At 45.6% G+C, this 21,381-nt stretch overlaps 1 protein-coding gene and 1 long non-coding RNA gene across 6 annotated transcripts in view; both read left to right on the top strand.

Moving 5' to 3' along the window:
• Positions 1 to 21,381, top strand: part of LCP2 (lymphocyte cytosolic protein 2) — an 888,998-nt gene that overhangs the window by 753,498 nt on the left and 114,119 nt on the right. The gene's annotated exons all lie outside the window — the stretch shown is intronic.
• Positions 1,683 to 13,255, top strand: LOC115475393. The gene is made up of 3 exons (XR_003943023.1): positions 1,683 to 1,825; positions 9,860 to 9,862; positions 13,245 to 13,255. It is a non-coding gene; the product is annotated as an uncharacterized LOC115475393 (long non-coding RNA).

Raw genomic sequence — 21,381 nt, 5'->3', positions numbered from 1 at the left:
TAAAACTCCTAAACCATTGTGGTAGGTCCTTCTATTATGGGGACCTTAGAGCGCATTGAAGGCTGCATGGAAATATAATCTACTTCCTCTGCATCCTCTGCAAGCTTGGCATTGGCTATAAGATGTTCATACAGGACATATTGACCTGCAGGAGCTTTCTTGCTCAAAGCAGTTTCAATTAAGCGTTCAACTAATCCTCTAACACATGGGATAATACAGCATCCTACCAGTATGAAAATGACAACCACATTAATAACAGTGGTTGCAGCTGAAATGATGAACATCTTCCATTTACCAAAAGTTTTATCCAACCATCCAGTCCAGGAAGTGTCAACACCAGAGTAGGTAGCAAGTTCTTCAGAAAGTGAAGTGAGGCCTTTCAAAGCTCTGGTAATTGATCCATCTGGAGCAGTATTATTGGGGATAAAGGTGCAACATTGAGTACCCAATTTCTTACACACCCCACCTTCCGAGGCCAACGTCATATCAAGAACCATCCGGTTCTCCATGGTCATTCTGCTGGTGGCATCTAATCCAGCTGCTATTCCTTGAACAGCATCTCTGGTGTAATTCACAAATCTCTGCTGATTGTAATATATGTAATTGATCCAGTCCACATTTTTGTTAATGGTGGACCACCAAAAGAAAACAGACTCAAATCCAGCAGCGATTTGATTGCAGGCTTTAAATTCATCTGGAACTCCTCTAGGAACTCCAATTGCATCTATGTAGACACAGTCATCAAATGAACCAGGTACTGAGATCTCTCTCTTTCCACGTGGTGAGAAGGGGGTATGAGGAATGTGCAGGGAGGCAATGACAATTGGAATTACCAACTTAACAAGAGCACATGTACCTCCCCAATTTCTGTGTAAGGTGTGGTATAGGGTATGGGTTCCACAATACCACCATACATCAGCTCAGGCTTGAGAAAATGTGGTGAAATTTACACCGTGGCTACTGCCGGTAGTCAGTGTGGTATTGCAATTGGTCAAATTACCTATAAAGCGTGGATTACGGACACGATATCTGCCCAGGCAAGTTTGATAAAGGGTGTTGGGATCTGGAACTCTAAACGCGGGGGGGGGGGGGGGGGTATCCTCTCACGTAGGGGTACTTCAGGGTGATGCTTGGCAAGGTATTGTCATGATTGATTAATGGTCTCTGAAGGTTGGAGTAAGTCCAACATACACCAGAAACCATCTGGATGATGGGTAAGGTCAAATAGAAAAGGGACAACTATAGGCTCCTTGCGTGCTGCAGCGCAAAAATAACAGTTGGAAACATTCAAACTGGCAGTGGTGTAGTGGGCCCATTCTAGCCAAAGGTTATGTTCACCAAATACAGTTTCCAGTGTTACCAAATCCTTTGCACTAGTAACATTGTGAACCTGATAAGGAATTTTGATCTCAGGAGCCTGAGTAGGCATTAGTGGGTTTCTTGTTGTTTGTGTACTGGGGGGGTGAACAAGAAGGAATGTGCCGATGGGATCTCTACCAGAAGCATCTATTCCAAGGGAATAGGCTCTGTATGTTTCTGACGTTACACCTCTAAAAGTGATGGCAATAGGGTTGCATTTACTCATTCGACAGTGAGGGACATCTACCCATGGTTCCAAAATTGTAATACTCTTTCTGAAAAGATTATCATTACCTGGGTAGAGGGGGATATAGATATTATTATTATTTGGTCCCAGGCCTGACTTTGGTTCAGGATCTAAAATGAGAGAAAAACTTATAGGCCTGTGACTCTGACTTGAACTCCAGTGTTGCTCAAAGGCTCGTGAGCTATTGGGACACTGCAGAGCAAGCAGAAACCCGCAAGGGTGGGGGTCTAACTTGCAGAGTTGCATGAATGTGGCACTATTGTGGTAACAGATGTTCAGAAAGACAGAACTGGATAATTCTACAGGAAGATGGCCAGGTGCCACAGAAAGTGTTTTGAGAAAGATGACATGCCAGCTTATAATCGAAAGACAAAAACGCCTATATTGTGACCTAAATCGGGAGATAGGCGTTTATCTCCCAAAAACGAATAACGCGGTATAATGGAAAGCCGAACTTGGACGTTTTCAACTGCACTCCATCGCAGAAGCGTACAAAGTTGACGGGGGCGTGTCGGAGGCGTGGTGAAGGCGGGACTGGGGCGTGGTTATCACCCGAACAGAGATGGGTGCCTTTCGCCGATAATGGGAAAAAAGTATGCGTTTGTAGCTAGAATTTAGGGCACTTTTCCTGGACCCTGTTTTTTCACGAATAAGGCCCCAAAAAGTGCCCTAAATGACCAGATTACCACCAGAGGGAATTGGGGATGACCTCCCCTGACTCCCCCAGTGGTCACTAACCCCCTCCCACCACAAAAAAATGATGTTTCACAACTTTTTATTTTCACCCTCAAATGTCATACCCACCTCCCTGGCAGCAGTATGCAGGTCCCTGGAGCAGTTGTTAGAGGGTGCAGTGGACTTCAGGCAGGTGGACCCAGGCCCATCCCCCCCCCCACCTGTTACAATTGTGCTGCTTAATGCTTAGTCGTCCAACCCCCCCAAACCCACTGTACCCACATGTAGGTGTCCCCCTTCACCCCTTAGGGCTATAGTAATGGTGTAGACTTGTGGGTGGTGGGTTTTGAAGGGGATTTGGGGGGCTCAACACACAAGGGAAGGGTGCTATGCACCTGGGAGCTCTTTTACCTTTTTTTTGGTTTTTGTAAAAGTGCCCCCTAGGGTGCCCGGTTGGTGTCCTGGCATGTGAGGGGGACCAGTGCACTACGACTCCTGGCCCCTCCCACGAACAAATGCCTTGGATTTATTCGTTTTTGAGCTGGGTGCTTTCATTTTCCATTATCGCTGAAAAACAAAAACGCCCAGCTCACAAATTGTCGAATAAAACATGGACGTCTATTTTTTTCGAAAATACGGTTCGGTCCGCCCCTTCACGGACCCGTTCTCGGAGATAAACGCCCATGGAGACAGACGTTTTCATTCAATTATGCCCCTCTTAGTCTTCCAGTAAAAGCTAGTCTATTGTTGACCTTTCCAGTAAAATACTAATCCACTCATTACCATAACCAATCAGTGTTAACCATTATATTAGCATAGATCCAATAAGATGTGATTACTGTCATATTACCTGTATCCTGAATAGGCATATAGAAATGAGTGTACTTCCTACTTCAATGGAGAGAGACAGCCGCAGCTGGTACCTTTGAACCAGCCAAGCTGTTCTCTCCCTATGAGAAACCAATCAATTGTATCTGAATTGGCAAGTAACCCAATTGCTTTCTCATAAGTAGCTTTGAGTATTTTATATCCACTAATTGGTTTTGGCATTAAAGACTCAGACCCAGAGAACACCTATGTGTGGCTATAGTGCTATATTCCCATAACCAACTGATTGTACATGTTGCTTGTATATTCTTTGGAGTCTCAGTTATAGAAGTAATTCTATGTAGCAATATTCTGTACTTCCAGTGAGATATCACTGATCTGCTAATTGTACAAATACTTGATGAGGTATCTAATAAAGAGCAAACTGATGCAGCCTTGGGTGGTTTATTTCTTCCTAAGTATTAGTGGGTGGTCCACTATATTGGGAAGGGTAAATACACCCTAAATCAAAACATTAGGCAGCTGAAGTTGGCTAAGGCGTCAGGTCCAGATGGCCTCGGTACAGAATTCTATAAACTTTTGCAGGATCTGGTGATTCCTTCCTTCATTCCAATGTGCAAAGATTTGAAAGACTCACACACTATGGGCCCCTCCCTGAATCATGTTTATATCATGGTCCTTCCCAAGCTGGGAAAGGATACTGATCTTGTGGGATCTTATAGATCTATCTCATTGCTAAATCAAGATGTTAAGATTCTGGCAGCGACTTTGGCATCTAGACTTAATTCTTTTCTGCCCCTCCTAGTTCATAAACACCAGGTGGGTTTTGTCCTGAGAAGGTATGCTTCTGCCAACATATTAAAGGTGAGTTTTATTTTGTTAGAGGGGAGTCTCAAGTCAGGGGATGCCATCCTGGCCAGTCTGGATGTGGAAAAGGCTTTCGATAAGGTGATTTGGGAGTATCTGTTCTGGATACTACAGCAATTTGGCATCTGGGGGTCATTTCTAGACTGGATTCGTGCACTCTATAGCAACACCTCAGCTCAGATTATTATCAATGACACTTTGACTGAGAAGGTTTCGCTGCATGGAGGAACCAGGCAGAGATGCCCACTATCCCCCTTTTTATTTATATTGACCCTGGAGCCCCTCGCGGCGTGGATTCGTCAGGACTCTGCCTTGAAAGGGGTGTCCATGGGGGGGGGGGGGGGTAGGGAGTACCGAATTAATCTGTTTGCGGATGATATGCTCCTAGTACTAGACAACGTGTCCACCGTCTTGCCGCAGGTTATGGCTATTATACGTGACTTTGGTGCATACTCCAGCCTTAGTATAAATTTTGGGAAATCGGAGGCGCTGCCTATCAATCATCCTTGTGTAAGCACTTCTCTGCCCAGCTTCCCTTTGTCCTGGGCTAGGGTGGGCCTTAAATACCTTGGGGTATACTGGGGGGGGGGGGGGGGGTGGATCAAGCCTGGGTCTACAAGAAAAATGTCTTGGAAAAGCTAGATGGGATAAAACAATTGTGTCACCGCTGGAAGGACCTCCCTGTAATTTTTTTGGGTCATGTTGCATTAGTCAAAATGGTTCTCCTGCGTAAAATATTGTATCCTCTACAAATGCTTCCACTCTGGGTACGTGGGCCAGAGGATCGTCTAATCTGAAGCATCGTCAGTACCTTTATTTGGCACGCCAAGAGACCTAGGATATCTTTCAATAAGTTAACGTTTGGCAGGGCCCGGGGGAGTTAGGCTTCCTGATCTGAGGATGTATAATGTTTCGGCGCTTATTCGTTGGGTGCATGAGATCCATTCGGGAGTCAATTTCTTTGCCCCGGTTGACTTTTGGGAAAGCTGGAATGCCCCTTATCATCTCATTAGCCATGGAGTCTGGGGGTTTTGCAGGGAAACCCTTATTTGGGTGCTCTGCGGCGAGTGTGGGATTGGTGGCGAGCTCGAACTGGAGCTGGAGGAGGAGGCAGCCCTTTCCTCACCTTGGTGGGTAATCCCAACTTTCCTGATGATTGTGGTTCCCCCGTGTTCAAGCGCTGGGCTGAGAGTGGATGTCGATATCTGGGGCATCTGAGGCAAGTGGGGGGCAAAGACTTTCCATCTTTTGATCAAATCCAGTGTGCTTGGAGTGTCCCGAATCCTAATTTTTTCGCGTTTCTCCAGGTGCGAGACTATGTTCTGACCCTTGAGCGACGCTGCGGGATGACCGTGACTTTCCAGCGTGCGGACTTGTTTTTTCTAAACCTGCCATCCAAGTCAAACGGGCTTTCCCAGTGGTAACAGTTTATTCGGGATTCCAGTAAGGCCCATTATTTGGCAAAATTAGCTGGAGAGTGGAGCCGGGATGTGGTGGAGTATATTTCAGAGGTTCAGCTGGGGGCTGCATTTGACAGTGTTGGCAAGGTGACACCTAATGCGGCATTGCAAGATATTCAGTTCAGGGTTTTACATCGAGTACACATCACCAAACAGAGGGGGGAGGTCATGGGGCTGTGGGAGAGTGATTTGTGTGTTAAATGCAAAGCGAGTGTTGGCACCTTCCTACTACTACTACTATTTTGCATTTCTATAGCGCTACAAGGCATACGCAGCGCTGCACAAACATAGAAGAAAGAGAGCCCCTGCTCAAAGAGCTTACAATCTAATAAAAAAAAATAAAGTAAGCAAATCAAATCAATTAATGTGTACAGGAAGGAGGAGAGGAGGTTACAAGTGGCTACGAGTCAAAAGCAATGTTAAGAGGTGGGCTTTCAGTCTAGATTTAAAGGTGGCCAAGGATGGGGCTCAGGAAGTTTATTCCAGGCGTAGGGTGCAGCGAGACAGAAGGCGCGAAGTCTGGAGTTGGCAGTAGTGGAGAAGGGAACAGATAAGAAGGATTTATCCATGGAGCGGAGTGCACGGGAAGGGGTGTAGGGAAGGACGAGTGTGGAGAGATACTGGGGAGCAGCAGAGTGAGTACATTTATAGGTTAGTAGAAGAAGTTTGAACAGGATGTGAAAACGGATAGGGAGCCAGTGAAGCGACTTTATGGAGTACCCGGTGCTGTCTTCGTTTTGGGTGGGAGCACTGAGAGTCGTTGAAGACACTTTGAGTTGTACATTTGATTGGTCTTACTCAGTAGTGCTGATGGGTAGTGCAGCTCCCTTGTTACAGAGGGGCCTTGGAAGGCGCAGTGCAAATTTGTGTTATTGGCGACCTTCCATATCAAAAAGTGCATTTTACAATCCTAGGCTAATACTGCTCCTCCTTCAATAGCTGCCTGGAAATGGCAAGTTGGCTGCTTACTTCTCTTCAGTTTTTGACCTCAGTGGGGTACTGTCAGTACCGAGATATATGGAGCAGATATGTTACTTTATATGTATCGGAGACTGCTGTGGTGGATACACTTCCTTGAGTGTTCATATGGAAGGAGGGGGAGGGTAGGGAGGGGGGAGGGATAGAGGAGTTGGGGGGATAAAACCAAAAATTGTGAATCAGAGGGGGGAGTTGATGTTCGTCATGGCACCTCGGAAGACCGGGATGAGTCTGTTCAGTTTGAATTTTGCCTTTGTGTATTCTACTATGATATGCAATGTGTTTTGTTGTAGTTCTTTTGATGCACTTTGTTGTAAGCATTTTTATGATTCTCTGATTCAATAAAGATATTTAAAAAAAAGAACTAGAAATTGAGTATGAGGAGTCCCAGGGGGAGCATCCATTATCACCCCCCCCCCCCCCCCCCGATTAGAACTAGGTTTGAAGATCCAGACTTAGGGCATTTAAGTTCATAGCGTGCTTTCTCATCACAATAGAGACATAAAAGTCTGAGGCTTCTGCTTCTCCTGAACATAAATAGGGGAGAAGTCCACCTGCAAGGGGTGAGCCCGCCTGGCTGGAAATGCATGAATTTTGCTGATAACTGGGCTAGGCGCTAGGCGGGCCATCTTCCCGGATGACTGTTGTTCCCGGGCTCGTTCTTGAAACCAGATATCGATCAAGTTGCATAAACTGATAAGGTCATCCAGTGCAGACGGAAGGTCCATCCCTCCAGCTCGTCCTTGGTTTGAGGTGCCAACCCTCGACAAAAGGCCATGATAAGGCTCTCGTTGTTCCAGCTTAGTTCTGAAGCTAAAGTGCAGAACTGTATAGCATTATTCCCAAGGGTCCATGTCTCTTGCTTTAGTCTAAGAAACTTGGAAGCTGATGACATAACCTTCCCTGGCTCCTCAAAGACCCTCCAAAATTGCACCAGGAAAGTTTGTAGATCATTGAGTACTGGATCGTTCCATTCCCAAAGTGGAGAAGCCCAGGCAAGAGCTTGGCCAGACAACAGGAAGATGATGTAGGCCACCCGGACCCTATCTGAAGAGAAGTCTCTAGCTTGGAGTTCAAAAATTATCAGGCACTGGTTGATGAACCCTCTACAGTCTTTAGGGTTCCCGTCGTATCTCGGTGGAGCCATGAGTCAAATACCTGGAGTTAGAAGCAGCCGCTGGGGCTGGATGTGGACCAGGAGGAGACAGAGCCTATTGTGCCGCCAATGACTGCTGTACTTGGAGAGTTGCTGGAGCAGCTGTAGTGCAGATAATCCATTCGAGCTCATGGCCTTCATGTCCATCTCAGAAACGACCAAATGCAAGCCATTTGGTCATGGGAGGAGCCAGCATTTGTAGTGCACTGGTCCCCCTGACATGCCAGGACACCAACCGGGCACCCTAGGGGGCACTGCAGTGTTCATAAATTGCTCCAAGGTACATAGCTTCCTGACCTTGTGTGCTGAGCCCCCCCCCCCCCCCCCAAACCCACTACCCACAACTGTACACCATTACCATAGCCCTTATGGGTGAAGAGGGGCACCTAGATATGGGTACAGTGGGTTTCTGGTGGGTTTGGAGGTCTCGCTGTTTCCTCCAGAAACGTAACAGGCGGGGTATGGGCCTGGGTCCGCCTGCCTGAAGTGCACTGCACCCACTAAAACTGCTCCCAGGACCTGCATAATGCTGTCATGGACATAGAGGCTGGCAATCAATATTTTGAACGATAATTTTTGAGGGTGGGAGGGGGTTAGTGACCACTGGGGGAGTAAGGGGAGGTAATCTCCGATTCTCTCCAGTGGTCATCTGGTCATTTCGGGCACCTTTTGTGCCTTGGTCATAAGAAAAACACGACCAGGTAAAGTTGTCCAAGTGTTCGTCAGGGACGTCCTTGTTTCCTTCGATTATGAGTCAGGGACATCTAAGTGTTAAGCACGCCCAAGTCCCGACTTCGCTACGCCTCCGACATGGCCCCTTGAACTTTGGCCGTCCCTGCAACGGAAATCAGTTGGGGACGTCCAAAATCGGCTTTCGATTATGCCGATTTGGATGACTCTGGGAGAAGGACATTATGTCGAAAGACAGACGTCCTTCTCTTTCGAAAATGAGCCCAATAGTGTATAACCCTTTTCCCATAGTTTTAAACTGAAATGTTCTCTAGAAATAGGCATTTTTCACAGTTTTAAACTGAAACCTTTTCTAGAGGTAGAAACTTAACAGCCAAAAACTCTTGTTCTAAAAGGCAGTTTTCTGTTCTTTGGCTGCTGGAGAGGTAGCACATCCAGCGACCTCAATTAGGTGTTAACTAAGGTGTGGGGAAGTAGAATATTTTCATAGGTTGCTGAGTTAGCTTCAAAGAGCCTGTTTAGAAAAGGCCCCTTAGATTCAAAACTATATAAAGAAGAAAGGTCTCACTGAACTTTCTTTCTGAGAAGTTCTGAGAGAAGAGGACATTTCTCTGGTAAGTGAACAGTATTTTGCTTTGTGCTTTGAGAACTTAAAGATTGGGGTTTAAAGGAGGAATTGTAGGTCAGTGATAGGCAAAATAAAAATATAAAAAAGCTAATTTTATCAACTAATCTCCATAGTCTTTTCCCCTTAGTTTTAAATTTTTGTACCACAGCATTAATAGATAGACTCTAGCAGGCACTACAGGATCTAGTTTAGTCTTCCCACCCACCCTCCCCAACACCCATCAACCCCTAGGACAACTCTTCATTTATAGTCAGTTATTGTAATTTGGATAACAAGCAAGGAGTGCTCTTACAGAGTTTTAAATACATTTCATTACCATCTAAGAAGGAAATGCTAAAAAAATCATCCAATATACTATATAAACTAAAAGACATTTTTATATTAGGCTAATATCCTTAATACTGCAGCAAGTTTTACATTATTGAAAAACTCAAAAACACTAAGATGGAGTCAGCAGTCCAGCAGCGAGAGGGGTGCTATCCAGTCTTTTGCATTGAGTGTCACATGTATGATTATCTCCCAGTTGGTGAGATGTCATATGTGTGTGCCCAATGCAAAGAGCTCCTAGCTCTGAGAGAACGTATCCATTCTCTTGAGACTACAGTAGCAAACTTGGTGGAGCTGAGGGAGACAGAGACCTACAGGGATGTTGTAGAGAAGTCCCACCTCCAGTCTGGTAGCCCCTGTGCCACCTTGGAGGAGGGAGGTCTCCTAGAAGGAGAGCATCACCCTGGTGAAGTAGGAAGTACTCCTGTAGCCAGGACCTGCTCACCAAGGGATACACTATCCTTTCGAGGATATGTCTCCAAGTGCTGCCCGAGAGGGAAGGGTTAGGACATCTGTTGTAGTTGGTGATTCGATCATTAGGTATATAGATAGCTGGGTGGCTGGTGGATGTGAGGATCGTCTGGTGACTTGCCTGCCTGGTGCAAAGGTGGTAGACCTCACGTGTCACCTAGATAGGATTTTAGATAGTGCTGGGGAGGAGCCGGCTGTCTTGGTACGTATGGGCAACAATGACATAGGAAAATGTGGGAGAGAGGTTCTGGAAGCCAAATTTAGGCTCTTAGGTAGAAAGCTCAAATCCAGGGCCCAAGAGACAGGCAGAGCTCCGGAGTCTCAATGCGTGGATGAGACAATGGTGCAGGGAGGAAGGTTTTAGATTTGTTAGGAACTGGGCAAAATTCTGGGGAAGAGGGAGCCTATTCCAAAAGGATGGGCTCCACCTTAACCAGGGTGGGACCAGGCTGATGGCATCAGCATTTTAAAAGGAGATAGCACAGCTTTTAATCTAGAAATGGGGGAAGGCCGACAGTCGCTCAAAAGCGCATGGTTCGGGATAAGTTATCTTTCAAAGATATCACCAAAACAGGGAAGATAGGGTATCCTGATAGTGAGGTTGCAAAAGAGACCATAGTAGATAAGGTGTCCTTAAATAAAAATCAGACAAAAGACTGCAAATTAATACTGTCAAGTACTGATCATGATGTAAATAGGAACAACAAACATAGTTTGAAAAATCTATATGCAAATGCCAGGAGCCTAAGAAATAAGACGGGAGAGTTAGAATATATGGAAGTGGGAAGTGGACCAATGACTCCAGGGACACGGGATACTAATGTATAAAGTACCACTTTATTCACAGACTCGACACAGTACCGTGTTTCGGCCACAGGCCTGCCTCAGGAGTCTAAAACAATTAGTCAAAGAAAATACAATAATTAAAAACGTATATATATATATATATATATATATATATGTATATATATATGTATATATATATACATATAAAGTGATGTCAAACAGGCATAGAGATATCCTGAATCATACACAGAAAACCTCTAATGTATAAAATGCATATAATGTATAAAAGCATGTAAAAGATAAAATATATCATAAATCAAGAATAATGTAGAAATCAACAAATGTATATAAAAGATTTAAAATCTACTATAATAAAACTCACCCTCAACGTTCTGAAGACAACGTTCTGAAGTCACTCAATCACTCCCTGAAGGGTTCGTGGATTCATGGTGGTGAAGCCAGGCAGCCTATGCCCCGCCCTCACGTCAAACGTCAGAACGTTGTCTTCAGAACAGTAAAGTAAAGGAAGGGATCGCAACCAAGCAGGTGGAGGAGTACCTACTCCTCCCCCTGCCTAGGAAACGAAGCCCACCAACCTCCAGACCCACCCGCGAAAAAAATCTGGAGGGAAACCGCCTCCAAAGCTCCAGAGTCCAAATGACTCCGGACACCAGTGTTCGAGGTGCAACCCCCCCACCCAAGCCACCCACCAAAGCTGCAGTTCGAAAGAAGCCCCGCCAAAAGAATGCAGGAGGTGCAACACCCCCCCCCCCCCGCAACACCCCTCCCCACTAAGCCACCCACTGTCGCATTGCTTTGCCGGCGGGGGACCCGAAACCCCGCCAGCAGAAGTCCTGTGTTGTCTGCTGAGTCTTACTCCAGCGATCTTCGACGTTGCTAGCCTGTGCAGGCAGGGCTTCTGTGCGTCTGACGTTCTGCACGTGCAGGACGTCAGACACACAGGACCCCACCCTGCACAGGCTAGCAAGAACGACGAAGATCGCTGGAGTGAAACTCAGCAGACAACACAGGACTTCTGCTGGCGGGATTTTGGGTCACCCGCCAGCAAAACTACGCGATGGTGGGTGCGATGGCGCCGGTGGGTGGGATGGCAGCGGGCGGGTGCATCGCGGTGGGTGCGATGGTGGGGGGGGGGGCATCGCGCTGAGGAGGCGCTTCCTTCCTTCTTCTTTAAAGCAGGATCCCCCCACAAAGCTATACAACATACACACACACTATCATCTGGCAGCGCTTCCTGAACCCCCCCCCCCCCACACACACACTTACTCACTCACTCTCATTTGGCCACACTTCCTCAACGCCCCCCCAACACACACACACACTCACATCTGCCAGCGCTTCCTGAAACCCCTGCCCCCCCCCACACTCACTCATCTGGCAGTGGTTACTGAACCCCCCCCCCCCACACACACACACACTCACTCTCATTTGGCCACACTTCCTCAACGCCCCCCCCCAACACACACACACACTCTCATCTGGCAGCGCTTCCTGAAATCCCTGCCCCCCACACACACACTTATCTGGCAACCCCCCCCCCCCACCACCACACACACACTCACTCAGTCTCTCATATGGCAGCGCTTCCTGAACCCCCCCCCCCACACATACACACTCTCTCTCATCTAGCAGCCCTTCCTGAACCCCCCCCCCCCCACACACACACTCTCATGTGGAAACGCTTGATAAAACGCCCCCCCCACACACTCACTCACTCATCTGGCAGCACCACACACCCCTCTTCTTCCAAGCTGAAACCCCCAACACACACCCCCCCCCCCCACAACATACACACACACACTCTCTCTCACTCTCATCTGGCAGCGCTTCCTGAACCCCCCTCCCCCCCCCCCACACACACTCTCTCTTTCTCATCTGCCAGTGCTTCCTGAAACCCCGTACACACACACACAGACACTCACTCTCTGTCATCTGGCAGCGCTTCCTGAAACCCCCCACACACACACTTACTCACTCTCATTTGGCCACACTTCCTCAACGCCCCCCCCCCCCAACACACACACACTCTCACATCTGCCAGCGCTTCCTGAAACCCCTGCCCCCCCACACTCACTCATCTGGCAGTGGTTACTGAACCCCCACCCCCATACACACACACTCACTCACTCACTCATCTGGCAGCACTTCCAGAACCCCCACACCCCTCTTCTTCCAATCTGAACCCCCCCAACATACCCACACAACACACACACCCTCTCTCTCATCTGGCAGCACTTTCTGAAACCCCATACACACACACACTCACTCACTCACTCACTCTCTCAACTGGCAGCACTTCCTGAACCCCCCTCCCCCCCCCCCCCCACACACACACTCACTCTCTCTCTCTCATCTGGCAGCGCTTCCTGAAACCCCATACACACACACACACACACTCACTCTCTCTCTCCCTCTCTCTCATCTGGCAGCGATTCCTGAACCCCCCTGCCCTCCCCCCCCCCCCACTCACACACTCTGTCATCTGGCATCGCTTCCTGAACCCCCCCCCACACACACACACACTCACTCACTCTCTCACTCACATCTGGTAGCGCTTCATGAACCCCCTGCACCCCTCTTCTTCCAAGCTGAACCTCCCCAACACATCCCCCCACCCCCCCCCCAACACACACACTCTCTCTCTCTCTCCCCCTCCTCCAGCACACCAATTGCTTGGGTGCAGTAGCGGGAATCTCAGACAACAGAGAGAGGGGGGGGGGGGCCTGACACCAGAGAGAGAGAGAGAGAGAGAGGAAGGGAGGTATCTCTGTCACACACACACTCTCTCTCTCACATACAATGTCTTTCTGACTCTTACTCTCACACACTCTGTCTCACACTGTATCACATTCACTCTCTCTGTGTCACACTCACACACTCGCTTGGTCTCATACACTCACTCTCACAGAGAATCTGTGTCTCACACACACTCGCACACACACACACTCTCTCTCACACTGTGTCTCACATACGCACTTGCACACACTCTCCATCTCACACACACACTCTGACAGACACACTCACACCCAGACTCACTCTCTCACACACACACACTCACACTTTCACTCTCTCTCTCACACACAGTCACTCTCACATACACTCTCCCAAACATACACACTCCGAGGAAAACCTTGCTAGCGCCCGTTTCATTTGTGTCAGAAACGGGCCTTTTTTACTAGTATATCATAAAAATGTAGAGATCAACAAATATATATGTATAATAATCTAAGGCCTATAAATATGTAAAGTCAATATTAATCGCTCTAAGGCCTCCATAATAAAAATCAAGGACAACTACAAAATAGGTGCATTGGCATATATATATAAAAATGCAACATATAAACAAAGAAATACATAATGTTAATATAATTGTAAAAGCGATTTAAATTGATCTCCATAGTAAAAATTTAAAACAAGGGCAAATACTTTTAAATTTAAAACATAGAGAATAAGTGCATTGACATATATATATGAAATAATAAAACATATAGTAATGAAATGCATAATGCTAATATAGTAATGGCAATATGTGTACCCAAGATAATCGTTTTATATATAATTGCACATACAAAGATAGTCAGAAGATACTGTTATCACAAAGACATTTTTGAAGCAAAAGTATATTTACCAAAAAGTGCATTTGTATCTAACAAACCATATTTAGAGCCCAACGATATCTTTGTATCTGCTACACTAAAATGGTATATGATTACAACATAATGGATTAATAGGTCTAAAAAGAGCAAACCCTGCAGAGTTGATTGTAAAAATTATGTATGAGGATATAACAAAAAAAACAGTGTATATGCTGAAAGAATGCTGTTATGTTTGGCAAATGCTAAGTAATATACATGAAAATCGAATGTGTAAAAAATATATGGATTAAATGGGAAGCCAACAGTGTATCCACTAGAGAATATTGGATAAACAGTATATATAATGAACTTGAGGATGAAAGCTGTAACACTGTTGGTCAAAAAAAGTATATATAATGAACTTAAGATGAGAATGAAAACTGTAACACTGTTGCTCAAAAAAATAGGAGAAATGAACGTCATATATAATGAACTTAAGATAAGGATAGAAGCTGTGACACTGTTGCTCAAAAAAAAAGTGGGAGAAATAAATGTATAGCAAACCTTAAATGATTCTGGTACTGGAAATTTTTTATTTTAGTTACATTTGTAGCCCGCGCTTTCCCACTCATGGCAGGCTCAATGCGGCTTACATATACAGGTACTTATTTGTACCTGGGGCAATGGAGGGTTAAGTGATTTGCCCAGAGTCACAAGGATCTGTGCCTGAAGTGGGAATTGAACTCAGTTCTTCAGAACCAGAGTCCACCACCCTAACCACTAGGCCATCAGTCTAGAGGGCAATTGATCTGAAAAAGAAAAACATATGTAAAAGTCACTCGAAGCTGGGGCATCGAGTGTATATGTATACACTCACTTGGAGTTGGAGCATGAGAAGCTTGGTTATCTAGTGTGTGTGTATATGTTGGAGAGTCCTGATTGTATAATTTAAAAATAAAGTGTTACAGGGATAAGCATCATTCAAATATTGAATAGAGCGATACAGAGATAAAACATCATACAAAAATAAACTTAACCCGACAGATGAAGAAATAAATAAACCGGAACAATGAAAGGAAGACATCATTCAAGTGTTAACAAAACATACGGGGATCCTCTAAACTAACGGGACAAAAAAATCATCCGAAAGTGTAAACGGAAAAAGGCATAAGTTCACAACGTACCTTGAGAAAGACCTTTGTGATATGTAACAGATTCTGAAACGTCTCTGTGTAGTCTGTTGTGAACAAAACAGCGTATAACTGCTTGTAAGGAGATCATATACATACATTTGGCGCCAAATATAAGCGGAAGTGGAGTAATTGATCGGGGACGAAAAATGATACATGAATTGTTAGTTTAACTAATTGTTAACTAATCATTAGTGTTTAACAATTCACGTATCATTTTTTGACCCCGATCGATTACTCCAATTCCGCTTATTTTTGGCGCCAAATGTATGTATATGATCTCCTTACAAGCGCATGATCTGGTGCGGGAGGTAATGGTGCTGGGGCCGCTTTATAACAGTGATCATAATATACATAGGAAATCAAATACGTTAGCGCTTAACTTTTAAAAAGGAGACTATGATAAAATGAGAAGAACAGTGAAAAAAAACTTAGAGCAGAGGCTGCGAGGGTCAAAAATTTACATCAGGTGTGGATGCTGTTCAAAAACACCATCCTGGAAGCCAAGGCCAAATATATTCTGCATATTAAAAAAGGAGGACGGAAGACCAAACGACAGCCGGCATGGTTAAAAAGTGAGGTGAAGGAAGCTATTAGAGCTAAAAGAAAATCCTTCAGAAAATGGAAGAAGGATCCGACTGAAAATAATAAGAAACGTCATAAGGAATGTCAAGTCAAATGCAAAGCACTGATAAGGAAGGCTAAGAGGGACTTCGAAAAAAAGATTGCGTTGAAAGCAAAAACACATAGTAAAATTTTTTTTATGTATATTAAAAGCAGGAAGCCGGCAAAAGAATCGGTTGGACCGCTAGATGACCGAGGAGTAAAAGGGGCCATCAGGGAAGACAAAGCCATAACGGAGAGATTAAATGAATTCTTTGCTTCGGTCTTCACCGAGGAAGATTTAGGTGGGATACCAGTGCCAGAAATGGTATGCGAAGCTGACGAGTCGGAGAAACTTAATGAATTCTCTGTAAACCTGGAGGATGTAATGGGGCAGGTCTACAAACTGAAGAGTAGCAAATCTCCTGGACCGGATGGTATTCATCCCAGAGTACAGATAGAACTGAAAAATGAACTTACGGAGCTATTGTTAGTAATATGTAATTTATCCTTAAAATCGAGTGTGGTACTGGAAGATTAGAGGGTGGCCAATGTAACGCCAATTTTTAAAAAAGGTTCCAGAGGAGATCCGGGAAATTATAGACTGGTGAGTCTGATGTCGGTGCCGGGTAAAATGGTAGAGACTATTATTAAGAACAAAATTACAGAGCATATTCAAAAGCATGGATTAATGAGAGAAAGTCAACATGGATTTAGTGAAGGGAAATCTTGCCTCACCAATCTACTACATTTCTTTGAAGGGGTGAACAAACATGTGGATAAAGGTGAGCCGGTTGATATTGTATATCTGGATTTTCAGAAGGTGTTTGACAAAGTACCTCATGAAAGACTCCATAGGAAATTGGAGAGTCATGGGATAGGAGGTAGTGTCCTTTATCTTGTCTTCCTCTCTTCAATAGTCCCTTTCCCTATGTGTCCTTCTGTCTGTCCTACCCTTATCCTTATTGGTCCTGTCTATCTGTCCTGATTTAGATTGTAAGCTCTTTTGAGCAGGGACTGTCTTTTCTTCATGTTCAATTGTGAAGCGCTGTGTACGACTGGTAGCGCTATAGAAATGATTTATAGTAGTAGTAGTGTTCTATTGTGGATTAAAAACTGGCTAAAAGATAGAAAACAGAGAGTAGGGTTAAATGGTCAGTATTCTCAATGGAGAAGGGTAGTTAGTGGGGTTCCCCAGGGGTCTGTGCTGGGACTGCTACTTTTTAACATATTTATAAATGACCTAGAGATGGGAGTAACTACTGAGGTAATTAAATTTGCGAATGACACAAAGTGGAAGAAGAGGTTGGAATTTGCAGGAGGGAGAGAGTAGCAATCCAAAGCCACCGCCGCAGCCGGAAGGGTGAGGGGTATGAGAAAAAAGATAACCACCATGGCAAAGGGCTGCAACCGAAGTAGAGTCATCAGGGGAGAGCCAAGTTTCAGTTAAGGCAAGTAGATGGAGGGAACGAGAAATGAAGAGGTCGTGAATGTAGGGAAGTTTATTGCAGATGGAGTGGGCATTCCATAGGGTGCAAGAGAAGAGTAAGGGGGAAGAAGAGGAATAGAGATGAGATTAGAGATGTCACGATGTGGCCTGCATAAGTAGGAAGAAGGCAGAAGAGGAGGACCAGGATTGGGATTGATGTCACCAACTGAGAGTAAGAGAAGGAGTAAAAGAGAGCGGAGGAGAGTAGGAGAGGTGTGGCCACGAAGGCGTCGAAGGCAAGAGGTACACAGGTAGAATGGGGAAGGCACAATGGAGGGAAGAAAGAGATGAAGATTAAAAGCTGAGAAGGAGGAAGGGGGTAAAAGAGAAGGTGAGGTGATGAAATCAATGGATGGGCAGTGAGTTCCTGTAATAGACAGTGGTGGGGGGTGAGGGAAAAGATTGGGAAGGGATAGGGCTAGGAAGAGAATGTGTATAGAGTCCATAATAAAGTCTGAGGTACTTTCAGGTGCTAGATGGGAACAGTAGTTGAACTTTCAGGGATAAGTAGATACAGCAATTGAAACATCAGGACAATAGCTGATGGAAGGAAGGATGGAGTCGAGGCTGAAGACAAGTAGGACTGGAACAGGCTGGCACAGTAGGACCGAAGGCTGGAACAGATGAGGCTGAAGACAAGCAGGACTGGAACAGGCTGGTACAGTAGGACTGAAGGCTGGAGCAGATGAGGCTGAAGACGAGCAGGACTGGAACAGGCTGGAGCAGAAGGACCGAAGCTGGAACAGGAGGACAGAAGGCTGGAGCAGATGAAGCTGAAGATGAGTAGGACTGGAACAGGCTGGAGCTGATGAGGCTGAAGATGAGCAGGACTGGAACAGGCTGGAGCAGATGAGGCTGAAGACGAGCAAGACTGGAACAAGCTGGAGCAGAAGGATCAAAGGCTGGAACAGAAGGACCGAAGGCTGGAGCCGATGAGGGTGATGACGAGCAGGACTGAAACAGAAAGACCGAAGGCTGGAGCAGATGAGGGTGACGACGAGCAGGACTGGAACAGAAGGACCGAAGGCTGGAGCAGATGAGGCTGAAGACAAGCAGGACTGGAGCAGAAGGACCGAAGGCTGGGGCAGATGAGGCTGAAGACAAGCAGGACTGGAACTAGCTGGAGCAGAAGGACCGAACGTAGCTGTAGATCTTGCCTTGGCTGCACACTGGACTAGTGGTATTAGCTCCAGTCACAATCTCAAATGTCACAGTGAATCGAGTACTGACAGCAACACTGACATTCAAAGGGTTGATAGTTGATCCAGGTCCTGCAGAAATAAGTAGCTGGTACAGACACTGATTAGTAGAGGGATCTTCGATTTTCGCTGGTTGCCGCTAATAAAGTTCAGCCGCCTCTGAACCGCTGCTGTGCAACGTCGCATCAGTTAGTTCTTCATGGCACTACACATGGCCGCTGACATCGCTGCACACGATAATGCAAGGGGAGTCAAGATGAATTGAGAAGGCCAAAGCGGCACTAGACTGGTGTAAGCTGAGCCGTGGCTGCAGCACCACTGTAACGATGCAGTCGCTGCTTTTGGCCTTTAGTCGCTGGATAACCACGATTAGGACTCCACGGTGCATTGTCTAGTTGTAGGTGTCACTGTGTATATGACAATGTAGGGGAGAGATTGTATGCCATGGTTGTCAGGCTGCGTTAGTTTTGTGTAGATGCTAATGTGATTGCATTTTAAACCATCACAGCTTGTACGCTGTTTCAACCCAGTCGCCGCTGGGCTACCTGGAGGATCTTTACTGTGCCTCAGCCACTCCGCTCCCTTCGCTATGTTCCGTACCCTCCCGTCGTGGTTATCTGCGCGTGGGTTGGGTGAGCAGCTATCCGCTGTGAACAGAAGTAGCAGCTCGCCTAGACTGGGAACTTTGACCTCCATCCAGTCTCGGTACCAACTACAATACCTGAAGTCTCCTGGGGTGGGATTGTTCGTCACCCGTTCACAGTCGGTCCAGGCCTCAGGGTCGGCAAGGACGCCTCGTCTAGATAACAGCGACTCCACTGTTAGGACGAGCGGTAGCTTAAGAGTATAAGCACGGCTGCCAGTTGGCTGTGTTGCTGGAGCTGTAGTTCTCCTCCAGACATCAAAGTCGCGGTTAATCAGCACATGCGGCCCTGGGAGGGAGGTGAATGCGGCCTGTTGTCCTTGGTAATTTCGGACCGGCACAGCAAACAGTGTTGTAGTTGGACTCGAATTTGGGCTCCTTAACTCTTCCCATATCAATCACCTGCGGAACCAAGCTGGTCAGGTTAGTCCATAGCCAATCTGCGATCTAGCTCGGCCAAGGGTCCCTGTAATTCTTGTGACCGTTAAGCGGCGGCCATCTTACTTCATCTAGCCCAGTATCCTGTTTTCTAAACAGTGGCCAAGCCAGGTCACAAGTACCTGGCAGAAATCCAAATTGTGGCAACTCTGCACACTACAAATCCCAGGGTAAGCAGTTGCATCCCATGTCTGTCTCAATAGCAGACTAGGGACGTTTCCTCCAGGACTTTGTCCAAACCTTTTTTAAATCCAGATACGCTAACTGCTGTTACCACTTCCTCCAGCAGAGTTCCAGAGCTTAACTATTCGTTGAGTGAAAAAATATTTCCTCCTATTTGTTTTAAAAGTATTTCCATGTAACTTCCTCGAGTGTCCCCTAGTCTTTGAACTTTTGTAACGAGTAAAAAATCAATTTACTTCTACTCGTTCTACACCACTCAGGATTTTGTAGACCTCAATTGTAGACATCATCCGTCTCTTTTCCAAGCTGAAGAGCCCTAACCTCTTTAGCCTTTCCTTATATGAGAGGAGTTCCATCCCATTTATCATTTTAATTGCTCTTCTTTGAACCTTTTCTAATTCTGCTATATCTTTTTTGAGATACGGCGACCAGAACTGAACACAATACTCAAGGTGCAGATGATAATGTTCTGGGTTAGAATGATCTTTATATGCCTTCCCCCACCAGGGAACCTATCAGTTTTTTATCCTGGATTCCCCTGAAGAAGTCAAGTGAAATGGAAATAAAGCACATACACAATATATATATATATATATATATATATATATATAATTTATTTGTTACATTTGTATCCCACATTTTCCCACCTATTTGCAGGCTCAATGTGGCTTACTGTTGTGTTTCTGGTTGGTAGGTCTATGAGGTCTGTCATGTATCCCGAGGCTTCGCCGTAGATAATTTTATGAACCAGGGTGCAGATTTTGAAAGCAATACGTCCTTTTTTTGGGAGCCAATGCAGTTTTTCTCGGACGGGTTTGGCGCTTTCAAATCGCATTATTCCAAATATAAGCCTGGCTGCCGTGTTTTGAGCGGTCTGAAGTTTCTTTATAATTTGTTCTTTGCATCCCGCATAAATTCCGTTGCAGTAGTCTACATGGCTTAGTACCATTGATTGCATCAAGTTGCAAAATGTTTCCCTAGGGAAGAATGGTTTTACGCGTTTGAGTTTCCACATTGAGTGGAACATTTTCTTTGTTGTAGATTTCACTTGGTTCTCTAGTGTGAGGTTACAGTCGATTGTAATACCGAGAATTTTCAGGCTGTCTGAGATAGGGAGGGTATAATCTGGGGTGTTTGTTTGTGGGTTTGTTCGTATTGTATTGGGATGAGAGGATGAGACAGTGTGTTTTTTCTGTGTTGAGTTTTAGTTGAAATGCGTTTGCCCAAGAGTCCATGATATTAAAGCTGAGCTTGATTTCATAGGTGATTTCTGTCAGATTACGTTTGTAAGGTGTTAAAAGAGTTTTATTTAACAATACTCACGAATACCATCAGACCAAGTCAGTTTTAAGCACTTTTATTTACTTGCAAGGAGACAGATCCAACTGCAGCCAGAAGGTTGTCTGACTCTAACCACCCCCCCTGCTCTTATAAACCTTTCTCTTACATTGCCTATGTGCAGTTTCACAGTGCCTGTGTGTCTGTCAACACAATTATATTTCTAACATGTTACATTTCTAGGCTGTTAGTTAGCTTGCCTGACTATCTAGGACATTCAGTTCTACTTG

Source organism: Microcaecilia unicolor, chromosome 8, assembly GCF_901765095.1.
Source record: "Microcaecilia unicolor chromosome 8, aMicUni1.1, whole genome shotgun sequence".
Taxonomy (NCBI): Eukaryota; Metazoa; Chordata; class Amphibia; order Gymnophiona; family Siphonopidae; genus Microcaecilia; species Microcaecilia unicolor.
The sequence above is the reverse complement of the archived record's forward strand: the minus strand, read 5'-3'. Positions and strand labels throughout refer to the sequence as shown.